Source organism: Phoca vitulina, unplaced genomic scaffold (assembly GCF_004348235.1).
Source record: "Phoca vitulina isolate PV1807 unplaced genomic scaffold, GSC_HSeal_1.0 scaffold6, whole genome shotgun sequence".
NCBI classification, from domain to species: Eukaryota; Metazoa; Chordata; class Mammalia; order Carnivora; family Phocidae; genus Phoca; species Phoca vitulina.
In genome coordinates, this window is record NW_022589709.1 from 48,535,762 (window position 1) to 48,551,587 (window position 15,826).

Consider the following 15,826-nt stretch of genomic DNA (forward strand, 5'->3'; position numbering starts at 1 on the left):
GATATAGATTTCACAGATCTTCTTAGAGATCTGCTCAAACAAGGGAAGGAATCCGTACTGCCTAATAACTCTAAAATTCTGAGATTCACTTCAAGTCTAAATAACTTATATAAAGGACATCCAGTAAAAGAGAGCTTGTTCCACAGCAATGCGGAAAATTTATACACAGTAGTCCCCCCCCTTATCCACGATTTCATTTTCTGTGGTTTCAGTTATCTGTGGTCAACTGCAGCCCAGAAGCAGATGATCCTCCTTCTGACATATCATCAGGTCAATAGTAGCCTAACAGTATGTCACAATACACACATCATTCACCTCACTTCATCTCATCACATAGGCATTTTATCACCTATATCATCATCACAAGAAGGGTGAATACAGTATAAGATATTCTGAGAGACAACATTCATAAAACCTTTATTACAGTAGATTATTATAATTGTTCTATTTTCTTATAGTTGTGCTTAATTTATAAATTAAACTTTATCATAGATATGTGTATATAGGAAAAAACATAGTGTGTGTGTATATATATATATAGGGTTCGGTAGTACCCAGTTTTAGGCATCCCCTGGGGGTCTTGGACTATCTCCCCTGAGGATAAGGGGGGGGGGCGGCTACTGTACAAAGCAATCAGAACCATTCACTGACCCAGGCAAGACACGAGATACTTGTACTTTGCAATGACTGATCCCAAAAGGCTGTAAACTTACAAAGAATAGGTTAAGGTAACAAACTGAGAACAAGTATTAAGTAAAATCAACAAAGTGAAAACAGGATCCCCAGCCCACCTCCCAACAGAGTCAATAAGAAAACTCATCTACAGAATAACTGAGAAAGAAACTATATAATATGGTAACCAAAGAACCTATAACATAGTAACAGTTTTCCACCAAGGAGAAGTTAAGCCTGCTAGCAAACTACAGTGAAACCTACTACTGAGTTGCCCACCCATACACACAGAGCTTGCTTTTTGCGATTAGATTTCTAGTACTCCTATTGTAAAATAAACATCCGCAGATCACTGTCAGAAAAAAAGATTGAGGAATAAACAAAAACAATGCCAGGAACTAATTAAAACTGAGAAAAAAATTAATTAATTTAAAAAACATGCATACATAAAACAAGAATATGCTGTTTTCAGGGCACCTGGGTGGCTCAGTCGGTTGAGTGTCCAACTCTTGATTTCAGCTCAGGTTGTGATCACAGGGTCCTGAGATCAAGCCCCGCATCAGCCTCCCCCGTCAGCACAGAGTCTGCTTCTCTCCCCCTCTGCCCCTCCCCCTGCTCACACATTTCTCTCTCTCTCTCCAAAAAGTAAATAAATCTAAAAAAAAAAAAACAAAAAGAATATACTGTTTAAAAAGCAAAAAAGGCTCTTGGAAATTACAAAATTGAAAGCAGAAATACTGAGGAAAAAGTTAAAAGGTAACATTGAGGAAATCTCTTAGAACAAAAAGGAAAAACGGGTGAGGGTAGAAAGGAGGCAGGACAATAAGAGAAAAAATATAAAAGAATCAAATTATATGGTCCAACATCCAACATAACAGAAGTTCCTATAGAAGAGAGAAAACACAGAGAAGGAAATTATCAAATAAATAAAACAAGAAAATGTCCAGGACTGAAGAAAACCAATCCTGAGAATTAAAGGACCTAATGAGTACAAAGTACATTAAAAAAATATATATGCATCAAGGTATGGTCAATTTCAGAATATCAGGAAAAAGAGGCTTATGAAATATTACAGAAGAGGAAAATGTTATAAAAGGGCTGACAATCAAAATGTCTTTAAACTCCCTAATAGCAACAGAGGAAACCATAAGACAATGAAGTCAGCGCCTTCAAGTCTCTGAAGGAAATGCTCTCAAGCAGTAATTCCATACCCAGGTATAATATCAAGGCAAGGGAGAATAAAAACATGTTCAGACATGTAAGGTATCAAAAAACAAAACAAAACCTGGGATCTAGGAAAAGGGAGATCTGCTGTAGGGCAGAGACAAAGTAAATTCCCTAGGATGATGGTGAAGGGAAGCTACCAGCTTAAATTAGAGCCAAGAAGATAAAGGGTTTCAAGAAGATAGCCAAGGAGAAAAAAACTTAAAACTTTACTGACAGATTTCCTGATGTATCTGACCACAGAGTGGAGTTCTGTTAACAGAGCAGAAATAATCATAGCAACAGAAAAGTAGCAGGTTAAAAAGAAATTACTAACCAAACAAACAAAACTCAAAAAGTCATATAAAAAAGGAAATATAATCATTACTTATTTGGTTCTCACAATAACACAAACATTAAAAATACTAGTTTAAGCAAAAATTATAATAAATTTATTGTATATCATTTATTACATATTATATTTAAGGATTACATACACATTATATACAGTTACATGTTCATATACATCACAATTTAATGATGAGAGAGTACATAAAGGTGCTAAGTCCTCATTTTCAGTAGATGTCAATTTTAAAAACTAGCTATAGAAATTTTTTAAGCTTTTTTTTTTTTTTTTTTTAGAACAAGAGAGGAAAATAACACTTAAGCAGCTAAAAAAAATGTAGCTGCCTCCGGGTATTGAGACCAGATGGTTAGAAAAATTGGAGCAGGAGAAAATAGGAGAGAAAAAGACAAAGATCTGGGAAGAAACTAATAAATCACTCATACAAATTTTGTTCTTTTTTTTTTTTTCAATTTTGTAAAATTTAAATTCCCAAGGCTGGCCACAGATAATGAGATTCACCAGTCCAGGCTTCATAATGGATTGTAAACAAGAGTCTTGGGCCACCATCAGATCTCATCCCAAGTGCCCAACTCCCTAATTTGAATGAAAGACAAGGTGTTACCTCCAGAAAACAAGAATTTACCCACTCTCTTCAACAGGTCTGTACCTCTTATTATAGATTAAAAAAAAAAATCAATCCTATCATAATTGCTAAGCTGTACTCACTGATTTTCACTGCTCAGAGGAAATGGAAATTATCTTGAACCAAGCAGGATTCCAGACAATCCTTTATTAAAAGTACACTCAATCACAGAAAGCAAGATTAAAGATAAGCAACTAAAGACTTGCTCTACCTTTTGCCCAGGTTCATGCTCTTTTCTTTCTTGGCCTTCTTTATTCTGCTTCCCTGTCCCAAACTCCCATAAACATAATTCCTATCATAAGATTCATGAGAAAATGACATTAAATATAATTCATTATAATGTATTTTTCTTGGTATTTCATTTTGTTGGAATACAGATACTATAGATCTGATCAAACAAAGGAAGGAATTTATATTCAGAAAAGCTAAAACTGGGGCGCCTGGGTGGCTCAGTTGGTTAAGCAACTGCCTTCGGCTCAGGTCATGATCCTGGAGTGCCAGAATCGAGTCCCGCATCGGGCTCCCTGCTCAGCAGGGAGTCTGCTTCTCCCTCTGACCCTCCCCCCTCTCATGCTCTCTCTCTATCTCATTCTCTCTCTCAAATAAATAAACAAGATCTTTAAAAAAAAAAAAAAAAAGAAAAGCTAAAATTAAAATGTCCTATTTTCAGATTTATTTAAATCAGTTCATAGTTAAAATTCGAGACACTTTGTTTACATCTATAAATTATATGCTTATGTTTTTCCTCTGGACCCAAATAAGGTCCCATACACATGCATTCAGACTTGAAGACCCCAAATGATACGACAGCCCAGACTTCACCTTATTTCTATCCCATAACATGTTAAGATCCAAACTAGGAATAAGTCAAAAGGCGTTTTGTGGCCCAGTAGTACTCAACAAAGCTAATGACCAAATTATCCAAGGTTTAAGAGCTTACAATGATTACTTAGCCAAAAGTTTACCTTAGGGCAGATATCTAGTTCAGCCTATCCCAAGTTCCCAGATAAGCATCGAAGCTTTTGCAGTCCCTCCACAATAAAATATCTGTCAGGTTCTCCTCATTATGAATCTTGGCCCTCAAGTCTAGCTCTTAACTAGGCCAGCCCTCACAGTACGATCATTCCTATGGGAATGGCATTCAGTGCCCCACAACATAGGCATCCTGCATTGACGATGAGGAAGTAAAACAAAAATCTATGAATTTCAGTTTCTCTTTCTAATATTTTTTCTAACACCTTTCCACAGTGATATTGATGAAGATAAGAATAATCTAAAATAATCCCAAAAAAAGTAAAATAATCCAAAAATAATAATCTATCATAAACAATACAAGGGATCATCTTTTAAACAGAATATAGAGTTCTATTTATTTTTTTTAAGATTTTATTTATTTATTTGTCTGAGAAAGAGAGAGCACAAGCAGGGGGAGCAGCAGAGGGAGAAGCAGGCAAGCAAGGAGCCCGATGCGGGACTCGATCCCAGGACCCAGGGATCATGACCCCAGGCAAAGGCAGACGCTTAACTGACTGAGCCACCCAGGCATCCCCAGAATATAGAGTTTTAGAGTATAAAATCCAGCAAACCTATTACCACTGCAGCATTAAGGAGACATCTATCAAATTTTAAATATTTTTCTTTATATTCCGAATAAAAGGCTTCTTCACTAAGTCTACTTGATGATCTACATAAAACACTATTCCACATTAACTGTGGTAGCAGGTATAAGAAATTCCATGATAAATAAATACAATCCAGATATTGGTGGTATCCCGTTTTTCTTAGCTTGAAAAGTTACCGGTTTCTCAATATGCACATGACTATAAAATAGGATAATCTAGGAACTTCTGGTGTGTTTTAAAACTGTTGCATTGGTTCTTGTCTTAAGGAAAAAATCTTAAAAGTTGCTTCTTGACTAAGGTTGACACGATGGGATATTATACAGGTTTATTTGTAAATAATCATACATGAGAGACAAGGCTGTATAAGCGTAGTTTACAAAGTAATTCCTACTGATACAGTATTTGCTCCTGTAACTCACAACCTGGAATTTCTGTCCTAAACTTGATCTCTCCTCCAACCAATTAGAGAACTTTCAAGATTACATAATTCCTTCAACAAGATTTCCTGGAAAGCAGAATCTCCCTAGGATAAAAGCCAAAAGACAGAACTGTGGCAACTAAATCAAGTTATCTGTCCACTTTGTCCAAAAGCCTTTGATATCCTAAACTCACTTCTTTTCTCCACCATGCAAAAAGCCCAATTCCTAAATCCTGCTCACCCACTGTCAAAACTACCTGAAGGTTTTGAAAAGGACATTCCTTTTTATTAAGAATTAGATTCCATCCAAGAGTTAAAAAATAATGTTGTCATGTGGTTTGAAACGGACATTTCTTAAATGACTGATAAATGGCCTGTTTCACATAAAGCCTATATTATGGAGCATTTCCAAATTAGACATCATTGGGGCTAACACACCAACAAAATAATATTACCACTATTAGCTAGCTACTATGAGCCTTTTGGCTGTACATATTAAAAACCTGTAGTAAAATACCATACAAGACAGAATTTACAAAAATAGTATGTTACCGGTAATACAAACACAGATTTAGTGTTCAGTTATAATCTTTCCTCACAAAATCACATACCACATATCTGTTAACAAATTCCGATTTAGCTTTTTACAGTTTCTCTTTGTTTCCTACTGGTATCCGCAATCTAAATAAAGAACTACTATTTTAAACAAAGAGCTAAAAGAGAGAAAACAAGACGGGGTATTTGGATATTCCAGATATTATGAGACACATAAACCCCATCGTGTTCTGGCCTAGAGAGATGAGGAGTCTAAGTACAAAGGCTTAACGGGAAGAAAAGGGAACAACAATCTGACAGAGTCCTGAACTGTGCACTTTACTGTAAAATGAGGAACTGAAGCCCATTTAATTAAAAGTCTTAAATTTTAAATTATTAATCCAGATATTTACCTTAGTTTTTCACCACCGTTTGAAACACCATGCAGGGGTCCCAAGACAGTCTTCCTCTTATGGTCCTAGACTGAGAACGGGGCGCGAGGAAGGGAAACGAGTGGAAAAAATAAGCGGTCCTAAGATTCTTCAAAAAGTGCTGCAGCCTGGGGGCCGCCCATAAGTCTGGGACATCTAAGAAATATTGCCGGAACTTCCCACGCAAACATAACAGAGCGGTTTCAGGAAAAGTTCCCCGAGCCCCGCCCCCGACCTGGGCCTACACGGTTGCGTCCTTTTCCGAAACCCCCTAACTCACAGGTGTCCTTGGGGAAGGGCTAAGCAGGGCCTACCGGCACTGCCCGCCCAGGAGCTCCAAGGCCCGAGCAGCGAGGGTCCGGCGCGCACGGTTGTAGCTCTCGCCCCAGCCAAAGCAGGTAGTGGCCTGCGGAAGGGCTAGGCCTGGCTCCGGATCCCGATTGCAATCTAAACCCCGGGCTCGGCGGCCGGGGAGGAGCCACACAAGAAAAGACAGGGCTAGCAAGCGTGCGGGAGGCTCGGGGCGGTAGCAAGAAGCGGAAGACCAAAAAGTCGCCAAAAAAACGGCGTAGAAAACCCTGTCAGGAACACCCGGAAGACCGCCACGACCCCGGATGGGAAGAGCGAGCAGGGAGCGAGAGGTCACACTTCCGGCAGTCGCCTCGCCCGCTCCAGCGAGAACTTTGCTTGAGTGCGCAGGCGCACACTGCTGCAGTCCCGGTTTGGCCGGAGGTGGAAGCCTAACGCCGGTGAGCGCGAGTGGGGAAAGAGATGGGACTGCTCTGAGACAAGGAGGACTAGGCGTTCGGCAGAGGCCCGGTCGCGGAGGGCTTCTTTGGGCCACCAACCTGATACGACGCACAGCGGCTCTTTTTCTGATACGCGTATTTTACGGCTTCTTCTTGTCTCAGCTGAATGACTCCTCCCCAGAGAAGCTTTCCCTGACCCAGTTTTCCCTCACTCCTCAGCACCGGATCTGTATTAAGCTTTGTTTTTTTTTTTTTACTCCTCCAGTAAAATGAAAGCCGCTTGGGGTAGAAAATGCCTTATTTGTCTCTGAAGCCTGGACTCAGCACCCTGCTTTTAATAGTATCTACCATTGCCGAATTCAAATATTTAATATTTGTTCTGGAGTGAGCTTTAATGGTTATGAAAATATCTAAGTTGTTGGGATTTGTTAATGTCAGGCTTTTAACAGTATTATTTTCCTTTTAAAACCTACAGAAGAATTTCTCATTTCTGAAATTGGTAATTTGTGTCTTTATTTTTTCCTAATCGTTCTGGCAAGAGGCTTATCAACTTTACTGATCTCAAATCCCTCAAAGCTCTCTTTTGCTTTCATAGGTTTTCTTTATTGTTTTTGTTTCCTATTTCATTGATTTCTGCTCTTAGGTTTATTTCCTTTCTTCTACTTTTTTTTCTTAATTTTTAAAGTGTTTTTTCATTATTTGCTAGTTTTTTAACTTAGAAACCGAGATCACTGATTATAGATGTTTCTTTTGTAATATAGGCTTTGGGTGGGATGTGTCCCTCGGAGTATTTCTTTACATCTCACACTTTTTTTTTTTTTAAGATTTTTTATTTATTTATTTGAGAGAGAGAGCGCATGAGAGGGGCGAGGGTCAGAGGGAGAAGCAGACTCCCTGCCGAGCAGGGAGCCCGATGTGGGACTCGATCCAGGGACTCCAGGATCATGACCTGAGCGGAAGGCAGTCGCTTAACCAACTGAGCCACCCAGGCGCCCCATCTCATACATTCTAATATGTTTTCATTTTCCTTCATTTCAAAATACTTTCTAATTTCGCCAGAGATTTTTTTTTTTTTTTTTGAGCCATGGGTTATTAGTGTATGTAGTCTACAAAAATTGAATTTTCCAGACATCTTCCTGTCGCTGATTTCTAATTTCATTCCATTATAATCAGATAATCAGATAACAAACTTTGCATAATTTGAATCATTTTCAATTTATTGAGACTTATTCTGTGACCCAGAATATGGTCTGTCTTGATAAATATTCAGTATGCGTTTAAGATGAATGTGTATTCAACAGTTGTTGGGTGAAATGTTTTACAAACGTCAATCACATCAAGTTTGTTGATATTGTTCAAATCTAAATCCTGGGGGACTTAAAATATACTGATTTTCTGTCTACTTATCCTATTAAGTATTGAGAGGAGTATTGAACTAACTGTAATTGGTTCTTCTAATTCTGCTTGTTCTATCAGTTTTGCTTCATGTATTTTGAACTCAGCTGTTAGTTGCATAAACTTTTTTGCATTTATAATTTTTGTTACTTAGATGAATTTATCCATAATGAAACTGACTATGAAAAGTATTTTATCATTATGAAATGATCCATTTTATAAATGATCCACTTTATAAAACCTCTTTTCTCTTGGTAATACTTTTTGCTCTAAAGTGTACTTTGAAAAAAATAAAGTGTACTTTGTCTGATGGCAATATAGCCACTCAGCTTTCTTGTTTGTAGTGTTGACGAGATATATATATATATATATTTTAAAGATTATTTGAGAGAGCTTCCACACGCATGCATGGGAGCAGAGGGAGGGGCAGAGGAAGAGGGAGAGAATCACAAGCCGACTTCATGCTGAGCATGGAACCACCCTGGGGCTGGATCTCGTGACCCTGAGATCATGACAGCCAAACCAAGAATCGCACGCTTAACTAACTGAGCCATCCTGGTGCCCCACGTGTTTGTGTCTTCTTAAATTTATCTCAGCATATTTAATATTTTCAGTGTACAACTTGAATATCTTTTATCAAACTTATCCTGTTCTATTTCATATTTTTGATGCTATTTTAAATGGTATTTTAAATTTCAATTTCAGACTGTGCATTGTTAGTAGAAGACAAATACAACTGACTTCTGTATATTGATTTTTATATCCTGTAGTCTTGATGATGGTCTTGAGTAGGCTCCGAGGGGAGTTTGCTTGAGGATTCTCTCCCTCTGCCCCTCCCCCGACTCGTAAATGTGCAAGCACTCTCTAAAATAAATAAATCTTTTAAAAAAAGAAGACACAAACAGAAAATATACCATGTTCATGGTTCAGAAGACTCAAAACTGTAAAAATGTCAATTCTCCCACAAATTAATCTGTACATTCAAAACAATCCCAATCAAAAATCCCAGCAGGCTTTTTTTTTTTTAGTAATTGACAAAAGGATTCTAAAATTTATATGGAGATGCAAAGGACCTAGAACAACCAAAATAACTTTGAGACTGAAGAACAAATTTGAAGAAATTACACTACACTACCTGATTTCAATATTTGCTATAAAGCCACATTAAGCCAGGTAGTATAGTATTGGTGTAAAGAGAGAAAAAAAGATTGACAAAACTGAATAGAGAGTTTTTTAAAAGTGCCAAGGTTGTTCATTTCAACAAAGGACAAAGACAATTCAGTGGAGAAAAGAAAGATTTTTCACTAATAATGCTGAAACATTTGGGTATTCATAGGCATGAATGAATGAATGAAAACGCAAAACGGATCATAGATCTAAACATAAAACTTAAAACTTCTAGAAGAAAATGAAAAAATACCTGTGACCTTAGGCTAGACCAAAATTCCTTGGGTCTGATACCTAAAGCATTATCCTTAAAAGACAAAAGTAATAAATTGAACTTAATCAAAATTAAGTATTTCTTTTCAGGTAACTAAGGAAATGAAAAGAATAGCCAAAAACTGAAGAAAGTATTCGCAAATCACATATCTAATAAAGAACTTATGTCCAGAAAATATACTTTTTAAATCTCTCATACCTCAATAAACACACAAACACACACACACACACACACACACACACACACAAAACCAAAACCCAAAAACTCTCATGCCTCAACAGGAAGAAATTAAACAACCCAGCAGACAAATGGGCATAAAGTTTGAATAGACACTTCACCAAAGAAGTCATATGAATGGAAAATAAGCACATGAAAAGATAGTCAACATTGAGTCATTAGAGAAAATACAAATTAAAACCACAATGAAATATCACTACCTACCTACTTAATGGTAAAATTAAAAAGACTAGCCATACCAACTATTGTTAAGAATGTGGAGTGATTGGAATTCTCATAACCATGGGATGCCTGGGTAGCTCAGTCCGTTCGTTAAGCATCTGCCTTCAGCTCAGGTCATGATCACAGAGTCTTGGGGTTGAGTTCCACATCGGAGCCTGCTTCTCCCTCTGCCTGTCGTTCCCCCTGCTTGTGCACACACGCTCGCTCACTCTCTCTCTCTCTGGCAAATAAATAAAATCTTAAAAAAAAAAATAATTAAAAAAAAAAAGGAACTCTCATAACCACTGATGGGAATGTGAAATGGTACAACCTCTTTGGAAAATGCTTTGGCAATTTCTCAAAAAGTTAAACATAGGGGCGCCTGGGTGGCTCAGTTGGTTAAGCGACTGCCTTCGGCTCAGGTCATGATCTCAGGGTCCTGGGATGGAGCCCCGCATCGGGCTCCCTGCTTGGCGGGAAGCCTGCTTCTCCCTCTCCCACTCCCCCTGCTTGTGTTCCCTCTCTCGCTGTCTCTCTCTATGTCAAATAAATAAATAAAATTAAAAAAAAAAAAGTTAAACATATATTTACATGTGACCCAGACATTACACTCCTAGGTATTTATCCAAAAGAAATGAAAGCATAGGGGTACCTGGGTGGCTCAGTTGGTGAAGCCTTCAGCTCAGGTCATGATCCCAGGGTCCTGCAATAGAGCCCCACATCTGGGCTCCCTGCTCAGCGGGGAGTCTGCGTCTCCCTCTCCTTCTGTCTGCTGCTCCCCTTGCCTGTGCTCTCTCTCTCTCTCTGTCAAATGAATAAATAAAAATCGTTTAAAAAAAATGAAAGCATATGTTTACCCAAAGACTTGTACACAAATGTTCATAGCAATTGTGTTCATAATAGGCAAAAACTGGAAACAACACAGATGTCTGTCAACAGGTAAATGAATAAATAATTCATGATATATCCATACAATAGAATATTACTCAGAATAAAAAGAAATTAACTATTGATATAATGCAACATGGATTAATCTCAAAATAACTATGATCAGTGACAGAAATTGGGCAAAAAATAGTACATACTATATGATCCCATTTATATGAAATTCTAGGACATGAAAACTAATCTTTAGGGAGGAAAAAGAAGTCAGTGGTAGTCTGGAAAACGAAAATTGAGGCGGAGGGCTGAGAGGGGCAGAAGGGAGAAATTGCAAAGGAGTACAAGAAAACTGCAGGGAGCTATGCTCATGTTAATTATCTTGATTGTTGTAACAGTTTCGTGTGTGTATTCATGCGTAAAAATGCGTAGCTTTTTTATACCTCAGACAAGCTATTAAAATTTTTTTAAAGCAGAAAAATCTATTGGTCCATGTTGCACTTTGAGTGAATCTTTTAAAGTACGCACGATTTTAACAACCCACAGTGGTCAACTGGAAATATTGGTTCACTGAGTTATGCCGATCTTCCAAATGTTGACGTATTTCATCCTATGCTATCAAAATATCACATTTGTTAATATCACTTCCAATCTCATCAGAAGAATCTAAGTAGGGGCACCTCGGTGGCTCAGTCATTAAGCGTCTGCCTTCGGCTCAGGTCATGATCCCAGGGTCCTGGGATTGAGCCCCGCATCAGGCTCCTTGCTCCGCGGGAAGCCTGCTTTTCCCTCTCCCACTCCCCCTGCTTGTGCGCTCTCTCTCTCTCTCTCTCTCTCTGTCAAATAAATAAATAAAATCTTAAAAAAAAAAAACAAAAAGAAGAATCCAAGTATTTGGAAGCTGTCAAGATGACAGTGATGATAAATCTTTATCCAACTATTACAATTTATTTTCTTGAAAGCTCAATTATATCAATGACAACAAATATTATCATTTGTTTTCCCTGAACTGATGGTTCCACTGCATTTATTTTTGAGAAAATATTTGTCAAATACGCAAGTCTAAATAACCAGTTTGTCTGTCAATAGATATTTTAATAAAAATGGTGTTCCGTAATATTAAAAGAAGTTAGTTCAGCTTGCAACTCAATCCCACAAAGTGCTTCTCCTCGAGACAATTATAGTTCTTTAGTATGTAGCAAAAGTAACTTATGAATACTTCTTATTTTTTTAAACAGAATATTTTTTAAAAAGTGAATTCAAGGGTCAGTCGTTATTAGAATTAATAATTTTTACTGGGGCGCCTGGGTAGCTCAGTCATTAAGCGTCTGCCTTTGGCTCAGGTCATGATCCAGGGTCCTGGGATCAAGCCGCGCATCGGGCTCCCTGCTCAGTGGGGAGCCTGCTTCTCCCTCTCCCGCTCCCCCTGCTTGTGTTCCCTCTCTAGCTGTTTCTTTGTCTGTGTCAAATAAATAAATAAAATCTTTAAAAAAAAAGAATTAATAATTTGTACTCCTTCCTTAAGAACATTCTTAAGTAAAATTGTAAGTTTTTTTAAATAGCAAGAGAATAACAGTGAAGAATATAAGGACTATTGATCTGTGCCAATGGTGTTCAACTAAAGTTGATTTTGCCCCCAGAGGATATTTAGCAATGTCCGGAGACATTTTGGGTTATCACAACTTGGGACTGGAGGTGGTTGCTACTGGTATCTAAGGACTAGAAGCCAGGGATGCTGCTAACCATTCTGATAATCGGTGCACAAGACAACCCCTTCAAAGTATCATCCAGCCCAATATTCCATTGTGTGGATATACTACATTGTGTTTATCCATTCATCAGATGATGGACATTTGAGTTTTGGCAATCATGAATAATGTTGCTATAAACATTCATGTATGAGTTTCTGTTTAAACATATGTCTTCAATTATCTTAGGTGTATACTTAGGAGTGAAATTGCTAGGTCATATGGTAACCCTGTGTTTAATTTTTTGAGGAACTGCCAACTCTTTTCCAAAGTGGCTTCACCATTTACGTCCCCATCAGCAGTGTATGAGGATTCCAATTTTTCCACATACTTGCCAACATTTGTTATTGCCTGTCTTTTTTATTATAGCCATCTTAGTGGGTGTGAAGTAGTATTTTGTGGTCTACAGTGATTTGCGTTTGAACTATCACAGCAAAGTTTAAAACAATGAAAAGGGTAAATAAATTCTTATCATGAAAATAATTTTGACCTCATGTTTCCTTAAACTGTCTATGGATCACATTTTGAAAAAGGCTGGAGCAGGGTATGGCAGAAATCCTAATAAGAACTGATGGTAGAGAGATTTATTGGGAGCTTGCTATATGCCAGGCACCTTGCTAAGCACTTTACAAAAATTATCTCTTATAATCTGATTAACAGTCCTCTAAGATTACTACTTCCATTATCTTCACTGTACAGGTGAAAAAACTAAGTCTCAGTGAAATTAAGCAACTTCTCAATGTCCCACAAATAATGCCAAAGATAAGCTTTGAATCTAGATAGCCGGACTCCAGTATCCTATGCCCGCTCCTCTTGCCTGGCCCCTCCCCCCACTCAACCCCCTGCTTTGGGAAGGAGTCAGGGAAGAAGGGCAGGACTAAGGGACTCTGGAGCTTTTGGTGATGTGGTTTTGTAATTGTCAATTTTATATTTGCATGTGATGGACATCTCGAACTCGTCCGTGAGGTAGAGTCAACTGCAACGTCTAGGTTCCTTCATCTTTGTATTATTCACTTACATCCCCTTTCTTACCTCCCTAACACTTTCTGCTATATCTGATGAAAATTTTGCTTTCTGGAAAGGAGATGGGGGTGAGGAAATAGGTCATTTAGAGAAAAGCTGACAATCACCAGTCTGTACAGATAGCTCTCTAAGCCCAGAAGAGAGATTCTGTAGATGCTACCCCCAAAGAAAAGGAAAGAATTTACAACTAGATGCTGGAAGCTCTATTTTTCTTATGCATGAGTATACTTTAGTACATTCAAAAATCCATCTTCAAAGCTTCACCCCTTTTGATTATGCTTTGACATATGTTAAAAGTAAAGGTGCAACCTCTCTCTGAGACAAAATGAGATAAAATGCTCCAGAGAAAATAACATTAAGCTGAAATCTGCAATTTTTATACTGCAGTGTGAGACTGTGGTGCTTTGATTTGGACGTGGTAATGTGCAGAGCAGAATAGAGTGGATAAAAATAATGACTACTGTTGTACTTTGTACCTATTATCTGCCATTTCACCAGGTGCATCTTGGGCATCTTGGGGAAGCAATGGTAAACAAGATCGACTCAGTCCCTACCCTCATGTAGCTGACAGTCCAGAGAGAATAACCTTTACAAATTCAGAAAACAAAAATTTGACTTTTATGGTGGAAACAGAGAAAAGGAAAATACATGTTCCTGTAACAGCAAATAAATAGCCAGGGGATCCAACCCATTACGGATGTGTGAGGGCTATGGAGGGGCACTACTGAGATCTGCTGTGCGAGGAGCATAGTTGGCTGACAACCCCAGCTACTGCCTCTCGGGATCCACCAGCTTTGAAGCTGAGGCTCTCGCTCTCCTGAGCCTCAACCAGCCAATGACTGAGCACAGCAGAGGTACTAGTGCCAGCCCACTCCTGCAGGACACAGGACTCCTCTCATGGGCAATTCCGGCTTAGGAACTCCCCATTGGCCTAGCCAAAACTTTCTCAGACAGTACTGCAGTCTTTTTCTACCCAATTCTCCTTCTCTTTTCCTCTCCTTCAACAGATGTCAGACTTGCATTGGAGTCTGGGTCTCTCCCTGCTTACTCTTGCTTCCTCCCCTTTATCTTCCACAGGAATCTCCTCTAATAAATCTCTTGCCTGTCTAATCCTGTCTTGGCATTAGCTTCTTGCAGGACCTGAACTAGCACAGAAGTTTTCTGTGAGAAAGTGCCATTTAAGCTGAGACCTAATGGAAGGGAAGTTAGATAAAAATGTGAGGGAAGAAAAAGAACAGTGCTGAGTTAGACAAGAGCTTGGCGCAGTGCCTGGCACATTTTTAGTGCTCAATAAGTGTTGCTTGACTAAATGGAATGCAGAGTGCTCTGTGTATGGCATGTAATTATTCCTCATAAACAATTTTACAAAAGGAGTTCTATTATTATCTTTATTTTGCAAATGAGAAAACTGAGGATCGAGTTGTAAAGTTACTTGTCCAAGGTCAGGCAGAAGTCGAAAGTACAGCTGGGATACAAACAGGTTTGTTTGTTTCCAAGCCTGTTATTTTTAACTGCTTAACTACCAAGTTACACCAGCTACCTTCAGAAGAATTGAAAATGGACTTTGAAAAGAAAATGCCTGTTACATAATTTTTTTTAAATTTGTAATCCACTCAAAGACCACTACCTCTTCTAAAAACAGAGCAGAGACATCCTGAATTACCCTGGTGATACATATGAAAATCATGAGGTAACTGGATAGAATTTCATTAATGGAGACTATGTTATAAACAAGGTTCTATAAGTTAGAGAAATAAAAGATTGAACAAAATTCCAGAAAGTTCCTCTTCATTAGGTAATGTCACATGGAGATACACAGATGTCTTTCTATTTAGGAAGGAGTGACTGAAACCAGAGTATAGGATAGAGTTACATGATTATTATAGTATTAAAACTCTTCAAACTTACCAACTTCTCCCCATCCTGTGTGATTCCGTATAGGTCATGGGTATACTTTCAAAGTGAATTCTTCTGTATACAATTTGAGAACATACACTGGCTACTGAGATGAACAGTGTTCTTGAGAATTCAAGATACAATATTCCATAATTCTATCTCTAATGAATTTATTGTAGAGCAATCTTAGTGAACGGTTAGAGAATATCAGAACTAAAACAAAGCTTAGCAATTATTCCTGTTCCCTGTTTTACATGTAAGAAAACAATGGATGTAATAAAGATAGAAAAGGAAATAAATTCACATGTTCTAAATCATTTTAAGTATATCGGCATACAATTTCAACTTGGATATTGCCTGAGAATAGACAGTATGATCCAAGAAGGCA

At 38.1% G+C, this 15,826-nt stretch overlaps 1 protein-coding gene across 4 annotated transcripts in view; it reads right to left on the reverse strand.

Moving 5' to 3' along the window:
• The window catches only part of TENT2 (terminal nucleotidyltransferase 2), a 68,100-nt gene extending 61,261 nt beyond the window's left edge, over nt 1-6,839 (reverse strand). Inside the window, exons 1-2 of one of the 4 annotated variants that reach the window (XM_032404120.1) lie at nt 6,150-6,839; nt 5,852-5,916 (exon numbers count right to left, since the gene is read on the reverse strand). The gene's annotated coding sequence lies outside the window, so the exon portion shown is untranslated. Of the gene's footprint in view, nt 1-1,149; nt 1,169-5,851 lie in introns of those variants that run through there. The other 3 variants (XM_032404119.1, XM_032404123.1, XM_032404121.1) reach the window with 3 other exon arrangements.
• Between the last annotated feature and the right edge of the window lie 8,987 nt (nt 6,840-15,826).